Consider the following 15,286-nt stretch of genomic DNA (forward strand, 5'->3'; position numbering starts at 1 on the left):
ACATAGGCAGGAGGCACAGAAGAAGAAGAGGGCACTGTTTTCCCACAGTTCTGTTAACAATGGCAGGTGTTCGACAGGCGGGAGTGAAGGACACTGTGTGCTAGCTTAGCCAGCTAGTCCTAAGGAGGACTCCGGTACACAGCAGGCGGGAGCCAGGGGCGACACCGTGTGCTAGCTCGCTAACTAGCAAGCTAGCAGACGGTGTCGCCCCAGCCTCCCGGCTGCTGTGCTAGCGGGAGGCGGGGCGACCGGTAGACAGTGGCCTTCGCCCCCGTCTGTCGGGCACTGTTTTCTCGGGTACACCGCAGGCGGGAGCGACACCGTGTGCTAGCTAGCTAACTAGCAAGCTAGCACATGGTGTCGCTAACTAGCTATTGTTAAGTTGCGTCAATTCAAATCTGGTATAGGAACAAAAAGAGGTCAATACACGTCTTCTAAAATAGACTAGTATTTTAATTAATGCAAACACTTGAATGGTAAATATGATGTTCGTATATACGGGCCCACTGAAAAACCATGCAGGGCAGTCAGAGAACTGAGCCATTGTTCTAAGTTCTTCTTTAGATACTCTGACAGAGATAGTTCCCGCTCCCTGCTGGGCCTGTCAGAGTAGAGGCTGGGTGTGGTTTAAACTTACCCAACCTATCGATGGCGCACAGGCTGGTCCCAGCCTCTTGGTGCTTCACTGCTGCCAGGCATTAGTTGTTATCTTTACAACTTGTCTCGAGTCAGCAACCTCAGACATAGTTTGTCCTTCTTTGTAGCAGAACACATGTTTAACAAAGAGGCTGTGTGTGTGAGTCACAAGCCTGTCTCAGCCTACCCCCTAACGGTTCCTCACATTAATCACAGCTTGTTATGTTAAACAATCTATATCAGTACAGCACAAACCTATTATGTTTAATCATTAATGTATTCTTTCTAAGCTAGGCATCACATCTAGTTGTAAGAAAATAGATCCCCACACTAGCTAGCCCATGGTGTCGCCCCAGCCTCCCGCCTGATGTGCTAGCGGAAGGCGGGGGCGACCGGTAGACAGTGACCTTCGCCCCTGCCTGTCAGGCACTGTTTTCCCGCAGTTCTGTTAATGACGGTGAGGGCAGGCGGGAGGGAAGGACACTGTCTACCGCTGTCACTCCCGCTAGCTAACAACGAGGACTCTGGTACACAGCATACGGGAGGCAGGGGCAAATAAACTCAGATAATACTTTTATTTCCCTTTTGACCCACATTCAAAAGTGTCACACAAGCATGAAGATGTCGTCCTCGGGGGGATCATGCAGGAACCAGTGAGGTGCTTAGGGGGGTTATTCATAAAGGAACCAATGGGATGCTCGATCACATGCAGGAATGCCCGAATTGTGGGCTGCAGTTGCACACTATTGGGTTTATAAGCACGGATATCGACTCTGCCACTTGAGCATGCTTGTGTGGTACAGTCGATGTCTGCGGGGCTACAGGCTAGGGCCTTGTTTCCCAGTTGCGATGTAACTTAAGCATTACGATGCATTATTATTTACGAGCCAACATTTTAAGAGTGTTTCCCATACAAGCACGTAGAGAGAACGCTTGCTAAGATCCTCAAAAAGTTATACAGCTGCACCACTGAGAGGCTGCATCACCGCTTGGTACGGCACCTGCAAGGCACCCGACAGCAAGGTACTACAGAGGGTGGTGAGTACAGCCCAATACATCACTGGGGCTGAGATCCCTGCCATCCAGGACATCTATACCAGACGTTGTCAGAGGAAGGCCCAAAAAATGAAGGCCTGAAATGTTGGTTGTGCATCTTGTAGTATGAGCAGTGCTGTGTTCGAGACCACCTAAAGCGAGACCGATTCAAGACCAAGACCGGAGCAAATCGAGTCTGAGTCAAGACCAAGACCGGAGGGGGGGGTCGATGTTCTGATTTAATCTCTTCAGTTTTTGTTTTAAAGGAAAGGGTTAACACTGAAGAGAAAAAAATATCCAATCAGGATTTTTCTTTGGTGGTCTCTTGGGAGATAAATCTAGCTAGCTAAGTCAGACATTGGCTTGGCCTTCAGAAGCTAGATAGAAGGCATCTGCCATTCAACAATATTAGGGTAAAATTTGGGCATGACAGTGGAATCAACCAATCACATTTTGACTTGTAATGGGTGGGACCATTTTTTACAAAAACTTATGGAAACTTCTGCCTTCTTGAAGGCCAACAGGTCACTGCAGAATAGCTAGGAGTAGTTTTCCCACAGTCTAGCTAGCTAGCTTTTGTTATAGGCTAGTTTGCAGCGGCTGCAGCAGGTGTTATCAAAGAGGATGTTGTTGCTAATTTGTTAGCTTCTCCCTTTTCAAGAATAACTTTCAACAAAATGTTAAAGTTTCACATTATCATCATCTGGTGAGTGGAACTGTGTTTTTATTGCAGCTCGCTTGCTGTTGTTAGCCATCGCTTATGTGTGTGAAACATTGCTGCTTTTAAAATCAGTTACTTTGTGTGCTAAACATGAAATGTTTTTTGCAATGGGAAGTAATAGTTGTACATTTAAATTGGGAAATGCTTAGCCTAATGGTTGTGTTTTTGTATTCTTATGATTGGAACCTACTGGCTTATTATGTCAGAGTGAATGGACTGCTTATCCTTTAACATCATGCTATGTGTGACTGCTGTCTATCCATTGGCCCTATCCAGTGGTGTAGTGATGCCTGGAGAAGTGGGTATACTCTAGTTTTGCCCAACATTTCCCAAAAGGCCCGCCCGGTGAAGGAAAGGCGTCCTGTGTGAAAACGTTTTTTTTTTTAATGAGTTCTCTTATAGATTTTTCAGATTTTCACTCTCAAAAAAAGTTGTTTTAATAGCAAACTGCATTTTTGAGGTCTGTGAAAAATCATAAATATATATTTTTGGAGGGTGTAGTTGCCCTTTAATTAAATTGAGCAAAACAAATGCCCTCCCCAATGATACAAATCAGCATGATATAATTCTGTCAGGTAGGCCTATTTTGCAGTCAACATTTAATTTGGAAGGTTTTTTCGGAAAGCTTTTAGAAATGTTCAAACAGCTCATGATGACTGAATTGCGCATGGCAAATAGAGTACCACAGTATTAGTCATAATACCCCAAAAACCTAGCGGTCAAACAGAGAAATGGTTCCAATCGTTTTTCCACCATTATTTTTACTCATAGGGGATTTTAGAAACACTTAAAATAAGATCTGTGTTTCGTGTGATGTTTTGATAACCGTGTAAATTTCTCTAGGAAAAGAGAGGAGAACAAGTATTTGATACACTGCCGATTTTGCAGGTTTTCCTACTTACAAAGCATGTGGAGGTCTGTAATTTTTATCATAGGTACACTTCAACTGTGAGAGACGGAATCTAAAACAAAAATCCAGAAAATCACATTGTATGATTTTTAAGTAATTAATTTGCATTTTATTGCATGACATAAGTATTTGATACATGAGAAAAGCAGAACTTAATATTTGGTACAGAAACGTTTGTTTGCAATTACAGAGATCATACGTTTCCTGTAGGTCTTGACCAGGTTTGCACACACTGCAGCAGGGATTTTGGCCCACTCCTCCATACAGACCTTCTCCAGATCCTTCAGGTTTCGGGGCTGTCGCTGGGCAAAACGGACTTTCAGCTCCCTCCAAAGATGTTCTATTGGGTTCAGGTCTGGAGACTGGCTAGGCCACTCCAGGACCTTGAGATGCTTCTTACGGAGCCACTCCTTAGTTGCCCTGGCTGTGTGTTTCGGGTCGTTGTCATGCTGGAAGACCCAGCCACGACCCATCTTCAATGCTCTTACTGAGGGAAGAAGGTTGTTGGCCAAGATCTCGCGATACATGGCCCCATCCATCCCCCCCTCAATACGGTGCAGTCATCCTGTCCCCTTTGCAGAAAAGCATCCCCAAAGAATGATGTTTCCACCTCCATGCTTCACGGTTGGGATGGTGTTCTTGGGGTTGTACTCATCCTTCTTCTTCCTCCAAACACGGCGAGTGGAGTTTAGACCAAAAGCTCTATTTTTGTCTCATCAGAACACATGATCTTCTCCCATTCCTCCTCTGGATCATCCAGATGGTCATTGGCAAACTTCAGACGGGACTGGACATGCGCTGGCTTGAGCAGGGGGGACCTTGCGTGCGCTGCAGGATTTTAATCCATGACGGCGTAGTGTGCTACTAATGGTTTTCTTTGAGACTGTGGTCCCAGCTCTCTTCAGGTCATTGACCAGGTCCTGCCGTGTAGTTCTGGGCTGATCCCTCACCTTCCTCATGATCATTGATGCCCCACGAGGTGAGATCTTGCATGGAGCCCCAGACCGAGGTTGATTGACCGCCATCTTGAACTTCTTCCATTTTCTAATAATTGCACCAACACTTGTTGCCTTCTAACCAAGCTGCTTGCCTATTGTCCTTTAGCCCATCCCAGCCTTGTGCAGGTCTACAATTTTATCCCTGATGTCCTTACACAGCTCTCTGGTCTTGGCCATTGTGGAGAGGTTGGAGTCTGTTTAATTGAGTGTGTGGACAGGTGTTTTTTATACAGGTAACGAGTTCAAACAGGTGCAGTTAATACAGGTAATGAGTGGAGAACAGGAGGGCTTCTTAAAGAAAAACTAACAGGTCTGTGAGAGCCGGAATTCTTACTGGTTGGTAGGTGATCAAATACTTATGTCATGCAATAAAATGCAAATTAATTACTTAAAAATCATACAATGTGATTTTCTGGATTTTTGTTTTAGATTCCGTCTCGCACAGTTGAAGTGTACCTATGATAAAAATTACAGCCCTCTACATGCTTTGTAAGTAGGAAAACCTGCAAAATCGGCAGTATATCAAATACTTGTTCTCCCCACTGTATGTATGTATGTATGTATGTATGTATGTATGTATGTATGTATGTACATACAGTGGGGAGAACAAGTATTTGATACACTGCCGATTTTGCAGGTTTTCCTTGTCACGATCGTCTGAAGAAGCGGACCAATACGCAGCGCGTGGAGTGAACATGATGACTTTTATTTAAATAAAGCAACCACGAAAAAACAACAAATGACGATAGTGAAGTCCTCTGTGACACTGACAGAAACATGGAACAAAAACCCACAACCCCAAGGTGAAAACACACAGTATAAATATGGCTCCCAATCAGAGATAACGAGCCGACAGCTGACACTCGTTACCTCCGATTGGGAGTCATTGACCAAACATAGAAAACAACAACCTAGACACCCAACATAGAAATACACCCAAGTGAAAAATAACAACCCTGGCTCAAAATCAAAGTCCATAGAGCCAGAGTGTCACAGTACCCCCCCCTAAAGGTGCGAACTCTGGGCGCACCAGCATCCAGTCTAGGGGAGGGTCTGGGTGGGCGTCTGTCCATGGTGGCGGCTCTGGCACTGGTCGTGGTCCCCACCCCACCATAGTCACTACCTGCTTACGTAGCCTCCTCCAAATGACCACCCTCCCATCTAACCCCACTGGATTAAGGGGCAGCACCGGACTAAGAGGCAGCACCGGACTAAGGGGCAGCACCGGACTAAGGGGCAGCACCGGACTAAGGGGCAGCACCGGACTAAGGGGCAGCACCAGGATAAGGGACAGCACCAGGATAAGGGGCAGCACCAGGATAAGGGGCAGCACCGGGCTAAGGGGCAGTACCGGACTAAATGGCGGATCCTGGCTGGCTGGCTCTGGCGGATCCTGGCTGGCTGGCGGATCCTGGCTGGACGGCTCTGGCGGATCCTGGCTGGACGGCTCTGGCGGATCCTGGCTGGACGGCTCATGGCTGGCTGACGGATCTGGCTGCTCATGGCTGGCTGACGGATCTGGCTGCTCATGGCTGGCTGAAGGATCTGGCTGCTCATGGCTGGCTGACGGATCTGGCTGCTCATGGCTGGCTGACGGATCTGGCTGCTCATGGCTGGCGGAAGGCTCTGGCTGATCCTGTCTGGCGGAAGGCTCTGGCTGATCCTGTCTGGCGGAAGGCTCTGGCTGATCCTGTCTGGCGGAAGGCTCTGGCTGATCCTGTCTGGCGGACGGCTCTGGCTCCTGTCTGGCGGAAGGCTCCAGCGGCTCCTGTCTGGCGGAAGGCTCTAGCGGCTCCGATCTGGCGGACGGCTCTGAAGGCTCATGGCAGACGGGCGGCTTTGCAGGCTCAGTACAGACGGGCGGCTTTAGCGCCGTTGGGCAGACGGGTAGTTCAAGCGCCGTCGGGCAGACGGGCAGTTCAGGCGCCGTTGGGCAGACGGGCAGTTCAGGCGCCGTTGGGCAGACGGGCAGTTCAGGCCCCGTTGGGCAGACGGCAGACTCTGGCCGTCTGAGACGCACCGTAGGCCTGATGCGTGGTGCCGGAACTGGTGGTCCCAGGCTGAGGACACGCATCTCAGGGCTAGTGCGGGGAGAAGGAACAGGGCATGCTGGACCCTGAGGACGCACATAAAGCCTGAGTACGTGGTGCCGGAACTGGTGGTCCCCGGACTGAGGACACGCATCTCAGGGCTAGTGCGTGGAGCAGGAACCGGCCGGGCTGGGCTGGCGACGCACCCCGTAGGCTTCGTGCGTGGCGCAGGAACAGGCCGGGCTGGGCTGGTGACGCACCCCGTAGGCTTCGTGCGTGGAGCAGGAACAGGCCGGGCTGGGCTGGTGACGCACACCACAGGCGTAGTGCGTAGAGCAGGAACCGGCCGGGCTGGACTGGCGACGCGCACCGTATCCCTGGTGCGTGGAGCAGGAACAGGCCGGGCTGGGCTGGCGACGCGGACCGTATCCCTGGTGCGAGTGGCCGGAACAGGCCGGACCGGGCTGGCGAAGCGCACCATATCCCTGGTGCGTGGAGCAGGAACAGGCCGGGCTGGGCTGGCGACGCGCACCGTATCCCTGGTGCGAGTGGCCGAAACAGGCCGGGCCGGGCTGGCGAAGCGCACCATATCCCTGGTGCGTGGAGCAGGAACAGGCCGGGCTGGGCTGGCGACGCGCACCGTATCCCTGGTGCGAGTGGCCGGAACAGGCCGGGCCGGGCTGGCGACGCACATCGTGGACCTGGTGCGTGGAGTAGGAACAGGCCGGTCCGTACCGGGAACACACACCACTGGCCTTAACTGGGGATCAGGAACGGGCCGGACCGGACTGGTAACACACTTCAGTCCCTCACGCCGTGCCACAACAACTTCCCTCCCTCTACTCGCCAATGGCTCCCGTAATCCGATAGCCTTCTCTCCATATCTCCCTGTGGCAGCCTCCTGCTGCCCAGCCGCCCAAGCCATGTGCCCCCCCCCAAAATTTTTTTGGGGTTGCCTCTCGTCCTTCCAACGATGGACCTGCTGACGCCGTTGCTCCTCTCTCGCCAGGGCCTTGATCCTCCCCCAAGGTCCCTTGCCCCCGAGCATGTCCTCCCAGGACCACGATTTGCCCACCTGGGCCATCGCCAGCCTCTCGATCTCCTTACCAGGCGCTTCCTCCCATGTCCAGCTGTCTTGCTCCTGGACACGCTGCTTGGTCCTTCGATGGTGGGTTTTTCTGTCACGATCGTCTGAAGAAGCGGACCAATACGCAGCGCGTGGAGTGAACATGATGACTTTTATTTAAATAAAGCAACCACGAAAAAACAACAAATGACGATAGTGAAGTCCTCTGTGACACTGACAGAAACATGGAACAAAAACCCACAACCCCAAGGTGAAAACACACAGTATAAATATGGCTCCCAATCAGAGATAACGAGCCGACAGCTGACACTCGTTACCTCCGATTGGGAGTCATTGACCAAACATAGAAAACAACAACCTAGACACCCAACATAGAAATACACCCAAGTGAAAAATAACAACCCTGGCTCAAAATCAAAGTCCATAGAGCCAGAGTGTCACATTCCTACTTACAAAGCATATAGAGGTCTGTAATTTTTTTCATAGGTACACTTCAACTGTGAGAGACGGAATCTAAAACAAAAATCCACAAAATCACATTGTATGATTTTTAAGTAATTAATTTGCATTTTATTGCATGACATAAGTATTTGATACATCAGAAAAGCAGAACTTAATATTTGGTACAGAAAACTTTGTTTGCAATTACAGAGATCATACGTTTCCTGTAGGTCTTGACCAGGTTTGCACACACTGCAGCAGGGATTTTGGCCCACTCCTCCATACAGACCTTCTCCAGATCCTTCAGGTTTCGGGGCTGTCGCTGGGCAATACGGACTTTCAGCTCCCTCCAAAGATGTTCTATTGGGTTCAGGTCTGGAGACTGGCTAGGCCACTCCAGGACCTTGAGATGCTTCTTACGGAGCCACTCCTTAGTTGCCCTGGCTGTGTGTTTCGGGTCGTTGTCATGCTGGAAGACCCAGCCACGACCCATCTTCAATGCTCTTACTGAGGGAAGAAGGTTGTTGGCCAAGATCTCGCGATACATGGCCCCATCCATCCTCCCCTCAATACGGTGCAGTCGTCCTGTCCCCTTTGCAGAAAAGCATCACCGAAGAATGATGTTTCCACCTCCATGCTTCACGGTTGGGATGGTGTTCTTGGGGTTGTACTCATCCTTCTTCTTCCTCCAAACACGGCGAGTGGAGTTTAGACCAAAAGCTCTATTTTTGTCTCATCAGAACACATGATCTTCTCCCATTCCTCCTCTGGATCATCCAGATGGTCATTGGCAAACTTCAGACGGGACTGGACATGCGCTGGCTTGAGCAGGGGGACCTTGCGTGCGCTGCAGGATTTTAATCCATGACGGCGTAGTGTGTTACTAATGGTTTTCTTTGAGACTGTGGTCCCAGCTCTCTTCAGGTCATTGACCAGGTCCTGCCGTGTAGTTCTGGGCTGATCCCTCACCTTCCTCATGATCATTGATGCCCCACGAGGTGAGATCTTGCATGGAGCCCCAGACCGAGGTTGATTGACCGCCATCTTGAACTTCTTCCATTTTCTAATAATTGCACCAACACTTGTTGCCTTCTAACCAAGCTGCTTGCCTATTGTCCTTTAGCCCATCCCAGCCTTGTGCAGGTCTACAATTTTATCCCTGATGTCCTTACACAGCTCTCTGGTCTTGGCCATTGTGGAGAGGTTGGAGTCTGTTTGATTGAGTGTGTGGACAGGTGTTTTTTATACAGGTAACGAGTTCAAACAGGTGCAGTTAATACAGGTAATGAGTGGAGAACAGGAGGGCTTCTTAAAGAAAAACTAACAGGTCTGTGAGAGCCGGAATTCTTACTGGTTGGTAGGTGATCAAATACTTATGTCATGCAATAAAATGCAAATTAATTACTTAAAAATCATACAATGTGATTTTCTGGATTTTTGTTTTAGATTCCGTCTCGCACAGTTGAAGTGTAACTATGATAAAAATTACAGCCCTCTACATGCTTTGTAAGTAGGAAAACCTGCAAAATCGGCAGTATATCAAATACTTGTTCTCCCCACTGTATGTATGTATGTATGTATGTATGTATGTATGTATGTATGTATGTATGTATGTATGTATGTATGTATGTACATACAGTGGGGAGAACAAGTATTTGATACACTGCAGATTTTGCAGGTTTTCCTACTTACAAAGCATATAGAGGTCTGTAATTTTTATCATAGGTACACTTCAACTGTGAGAGACGGAATCTAAAACAAAAATCCACAAAATCACATTGTATGATTTTTAAGTAATTAATTTGCATTTTATTGCATGACATAAGTATTTGATACATCAGAAAAGCAGAACTTAATATTTGGTACAGAAAACTTTGTTTGCAATTACAGAGATCATACGTTTCCTGTAGGTCTTGACCAGGTTTGCACACACTGCAGCAGGGATTTTGGCCCACTCCTCCATACAGACCTTCTCCAGATCCTTCAGGTTTCGGGGCTGTCGCTGGGCAATACGGACTTTCAGCTCCCTCCAAAGATGTTCTATTGGGTTCAGGTCTGGAGACTGGCTAGGCCACTCCAGGACCTTGAGATGCTTCTTACGGAGCCACTCCTTAGACCAAAAAGCTCTATTTTTGTCTCATCAGACCACATGACCTTCACCCATTCCTCCTCTGAATCATCCAGATGGTCATTGGAAAACTTCAGACGGGCCTGGACATGCGCTGGCTTGAGCAGGGGGACCTTGCGTGCGCTGCAGGATTTTAATCCATGATGGAGTAGTGTGTTACTAATGGTTTTCTTTGAGACTGTGGTCCCAGCTCTCTTCAGGTCATTGACCAGGTAAATCCGTGTAGTTCTAGGCTGATCCCTCACCTTCGTCATGATCATTGATGCCCCACGAGGTGAGATCTTGCATGGAGCCCCAGACCGAGGTTGATTGACCGTCATCTTGAACTTCTTCCATTTTCTAATAATTGCGCCAACAGTTGTTGCCTTCTCACCAAGCTGCTTGCCTATTGTCCTGTAGCCCATCCCAGCCTTGTGCAGGTCTACAATTTTATCCCTGATGTCCTTACACAGCTCTCTGGTCTTGGCCATTGTGGAGAGGTTGGAGTCTGTTTGATTGAGTGTGTGGACAGGTGTCTTTTATACAGGTAACGAGTCAAACAGGTGCAGTTAATACAGGTAATGAGTGGAGAACAGGAGGGCTTCTTAAAGAAAAACTAACAGGTCTGTGAGAGCCGGAATTCTTACTGGTTGGTAGGTGATCAAATACTTATGTCATGCAATAAAATGCAAATTAATTACTTAAAAATCATACAATGTGATTTTCTGGATTTTTGTTTTAGATTCTGTCTCTCACAGTTGAAGTGTACCTATGATAAAAAATTACAGACCTCTACATACTTTGTAAGTAGGAAAACCTGCAAAATCGGCAGTGTTTCAAATACTTGTTCTCCCCACTGTATGTGGATTAACCATGGCCAGTAGTGCAAAGGGAAGAATGAAGGAAAGGAAGTTAGGGGATCTTTTATTTCAGCTCATGAAACATGGGACCAACACTTTACATGTTGTGTTTATATTTTTGTTCAGTATATGTAAAAAACTGGAAAATCACATTTTTGACTACACTGGGTCTTTAAGAACAATTTTTTGTTCATTATTTAATTCAGAGTCGTGTGTTCTAGAGATGGGATGGGATCGTAGCTGAGTACATAGGCAATCAAACAACCTCATCTAGTTGACAATGGGCATGACTGTCTACACACTATCCACAAACCATTAGCATACAAAGAAAGCAGCAGATGTTATGAGTTCTTGTCTGCCGCTCTCTCCATCCTTCTGTTGCTCCCTTCATCCTTTTGTTGCCCACTGAGGCCCTCCACCCACCCTAACCCCAGATTCCCGACCAACCGTCTTTGTCCTTTAGTGGTGGGCCTGGGTACTGAGGTGAGGGGGGGCTGGGGTGTGTGTGTGGGGGCAGAGGCCCTTTCAGTCCACAGGGCCAGCTGTGAAGTTCAGAGACCCCCGCCACCCGTACACACACGACTAGAGTGAGAGGTTGTTACTTCTACATAACCTCCTTAAACCCCTTACTCTCCAAGTACAGTGCCTTGCAAAAGTATTCATCCCCCTTGGCGTTTCTCCTATTTTGTTGCATTACAACCTGTAATTGAAATGGATTTTTATTTGGATTTCATGTAATGGACATACACAAAATAGTCCAAATTGGTGAAGTGAAATTAAAAAAATAACTTGTTTAAAAGAATTCGAAATAATAAACAATATGTATTCACCCCCTTTGCTATGAAGCCCCTAAATAAGATCTGGTGCAACAAATTACCTTCAGAAGTCACATAATTAGTTAAATAAAGTCCACCTGAGTGCAATCTAAGTGTCACATGATCTGTCACATGATCTCAGTATATATACACCTGTTCTGAAAGGCCCCAGAATCTGCAACACCACTAAGCAAGGGGCACCACCAAGCAAGGGGCACCACCAAGCAAGCGGCACCATGAAGACCAAGGAGCTCTCCAAACAGGTCAGGGACAAAGTTGTGGATTAGTACAGATCAGGGTTGGGTTATAAAAAAATATCAGAAACGTTGAACATCCCACGGAGCACCATTAAATCCATTATTAAGAAATTTAAAGAATATGGCACCACAACAAACCTGCCAAGAGAGGGCCGTCCACCAAAACTCACAGACCAGGCAAGGAGGGCATTAATCAGAGAGGCAACAAAGAGACCAAAGATAACCCTGAAGGAGCTGCAAAGCTCCACAGCAGAGATTGGAGTATCTGTCCATAGGACCACTTTAAGCCATACACTCCACAGAGCTGGGCTTTACGGAAGAGTGGCCAGAAAAAAAACCATCGCTTAAAGAAAAAAATAAGCAAACAAGTTTGGTGTTCGCCAAAAGCCATGTGGGAGACTCCCCAAACATATGGAAGAAGGTACTCTGGTCAGATTAGACTAAAATTGAGCTTTTTGACCATCAAGGAAAACGCTATGTCTGGCACAAACCCAACACCTCTCATCACCCCGAGAACACCATCCCCAAGCATGGTGGTGGCAGCATCATGCTGTGGGGATGTTTTTCATCGGCAGGGACTGGGAAACTGGTCAGAATTGAAGGAATGATGGATGGCGCTAAATACAGGGAAATTCTTGAGGGAAACCTGTTTCAGTCTTCCAGAGATTTGAGACTGGGACGGAGGTTCACCTTCCAGCAGGACAATGACCCTAAGCATGCTGCTAAAGCAACACTCGAGTGGTTTAAGGGGAAACATTTAAATGTCTTGGAATGGCCTAGTCAAAGCCCAGACCTCAATCCAATTGAGAATCTGTGGTATGACTTAAAGATTGCTGTACACCAGTGGAACCCATCCAACTTGAAGGAGCTGGACAAACCCCCCCCAAAATCAATTTTAATTCCAGGTTGTAAGGCAACAAAATAGGAAAAATGCCAAGGGGGGTGAATACTTTCGCAAGCCACTGTAGCTCAGGAACAAGCTCAACAGTTCAACCAACAGGGCTCTTGATGACTAAAACAAAGGCTAGCTCGGGCATGCCCTTAAAACTAGAATCCTTTATCGCTTCATACATTTTTGGACTTATAAATTAATGATATATACCCATGGATTCTTGAAGAATATAACTTAGAAATGCCTTGAGCTTTGTTCAACTGTTGTACCCCATCAGAACCCAGAATATAAGCTAGTTTCACTCTCTTTGTAAACAATGTAAATGTAAACAAACACTGTATAGCCTCAAAACATGGTTAATACTATAATTGTGATATCATGGATGGTCAGTCCTCGCATCCATAGCTCTGTCTATAGATTTGAGAGTGGTTACATTTCTGCAGGCACATCCCTCAGCTTTTTACTAAAACAGAGGCAAGGTGGCCACATTGTTATTTTTCAATTAAGGATTCAAGCTTTAACTGCTCTTTTCTGGATTCAGCACCACCAGACCCCCTCCTACCAGCAGCCTGCCCCTCCAAAATGTAAATCCCTTCACGCCGACCCTCAGATTGAAATGCATCTAATTACGTATCCCTGCTTGCTTCCATATTTGGTCACGACGGCCATGAAAGGAGGACGTAGGGAGGGAGGGAGGGGGGGGGGGGGTTAGAAACAAATGCAGCCTATTGTGTTGAACCTTGACCCTTTCAAGGGTCAACTGGCATGTGACACCAGGAAAGGAGGGGCTTAAGATGGGCCTCACATTATCAACCGCTCTGCTCCCCCAGCGGCAAAGTTGTCTAGAAGGGATACAGCCTTTGACAAAACATGTCGCAGCAGGTTTAGAATTTACACAGCAGGTTAGGATAAATAGGTTAAGGTTAGGAAAAGGGTTATCTAAAATGCAAAACAATTCAACTTTTGACATCAATTTGACAAAAGTTGTATCCTCTCTAGACATGACACATGGCAAGGGTGTGTGTTGGGGGAGTAGCTAAGTGGGGTGCACAGGTTTTACACCCAGACAAACACAGGCAGGCTATGACCAGAAGGAGAGAGAGAGAGAGAGAGAGAGGGGTCAGTCTGCTGAAGGAAAGCCTATTTGACTTGGGCACAATAGACAGATGGTAGACATTTCCCCATGCCCCCTCCCCCAACCCACCCTTCAACCATGCCCAACTGGATCAGGGGCCCCCCAGTCTGAACTTCCCCTCCCCCTCTCTGCCCTCACCCCCCTCTCCAGCACCCCATCAATAACCACCAGTGATCCCCCCCGACACACACACACACACACACACACACACCACAAAAGAAAAACAAAGAATAATTTAGTTCTTTCCAATCAAGTTTAATGAAAAGATATTTATAAGATGACACTCATCTCTGCACATTAAGAGACTGCAGGTTAACCAGTGGACTCTGAATCATTACATTGTGTTGAATCACGTGATGGCGCAGTGAGCGCCACACAGATCAAGAAACTCAGAGGAATTGAACAACTTTGGAGTTGTCAGCAAGCATGTTGAAGACTGAGAAAAATATATAATTGAACAAATATTTAGTAGAACAGAGAAACTTTGTTCTACAAAAACAGAGTAAATGAATACATAGAACCAGCTTTAACATGGTTTCATGCCCAGAAGTCTTAGGAATGATATGAGTAGACCTGCTGCCTTAGACTGCCTTTGGTTTGGTTCATAAGTGGCTTGGTTTGGATTAGTAGTGGCACATGTGACTATGTATATATTAATGCTGCCACAGACACCTTTGGTTTTCCGATAGAGATTAAACAAGAAGCGTCTCAGTAATAGTAACAATACCAGCCTTTAACAGAAGTTACTTTGACAAAACCAACGCTTTCTGTAGGATACAATACATATTGCGTCTGTACCAGGAGTCAATGGTCCCATACCAATGGATAAAACCACCTATAGCACAGATTACATTCTCAGAAAAACAGGAAACAACGCAGCACAAAAACATTTAATCTTTGTGTTCTACATGGTTTGGGTGAGGTAAAAGTGGTACAAAACACCAATGCCACAGGAGCAGTACATTCCCACTGTCTCCAGTGTCTTGGGCTGGGAGCTTGATCTGATTTATGGCTATATCATGTTTAAAGGGTCATTTCACCCAATAAATCATAGTTTGACGTTCTCACACAGAGTGGTTGTCAAGCTATTTGGGTTAACTAACCCTTTAACATATTTTTTCTCTAAACCGTATTAGCAGTAACAAAGTAATAAAGCCCCTGACTATCATCCACTGAGTTATCATAAAGAGGTTTAAAACAGGATCCAACTAATAAATACATTCATCAATAGACAATAATCAATAGACTACACTGTCTGTAAGTGACTGCAACAACTTACTTAATAAGAGAGAGACAGTAAGAGATAAATAGAAGAATCTAACTGGATAAAGGGTTTGGGACCAAATCCCTGACTGGTGAACT

The sequence above is a fragment of the Coregonus clupeaformis genome, chromosome 9, assembly GCF_020615455.1.
Source record: "Coregonus clupeaformis isolate EN_2021a chromosome 9, ASM2061545v1, whole genome shotgun sequence".
NCBI classification, from domain to species: domain Eukaryota; kingdom Metazoa; phylum Chordata; class Actinopteri; order Salmoniformes; family Salmonidae; genus Coregonus; species Coregonus clupeaformis.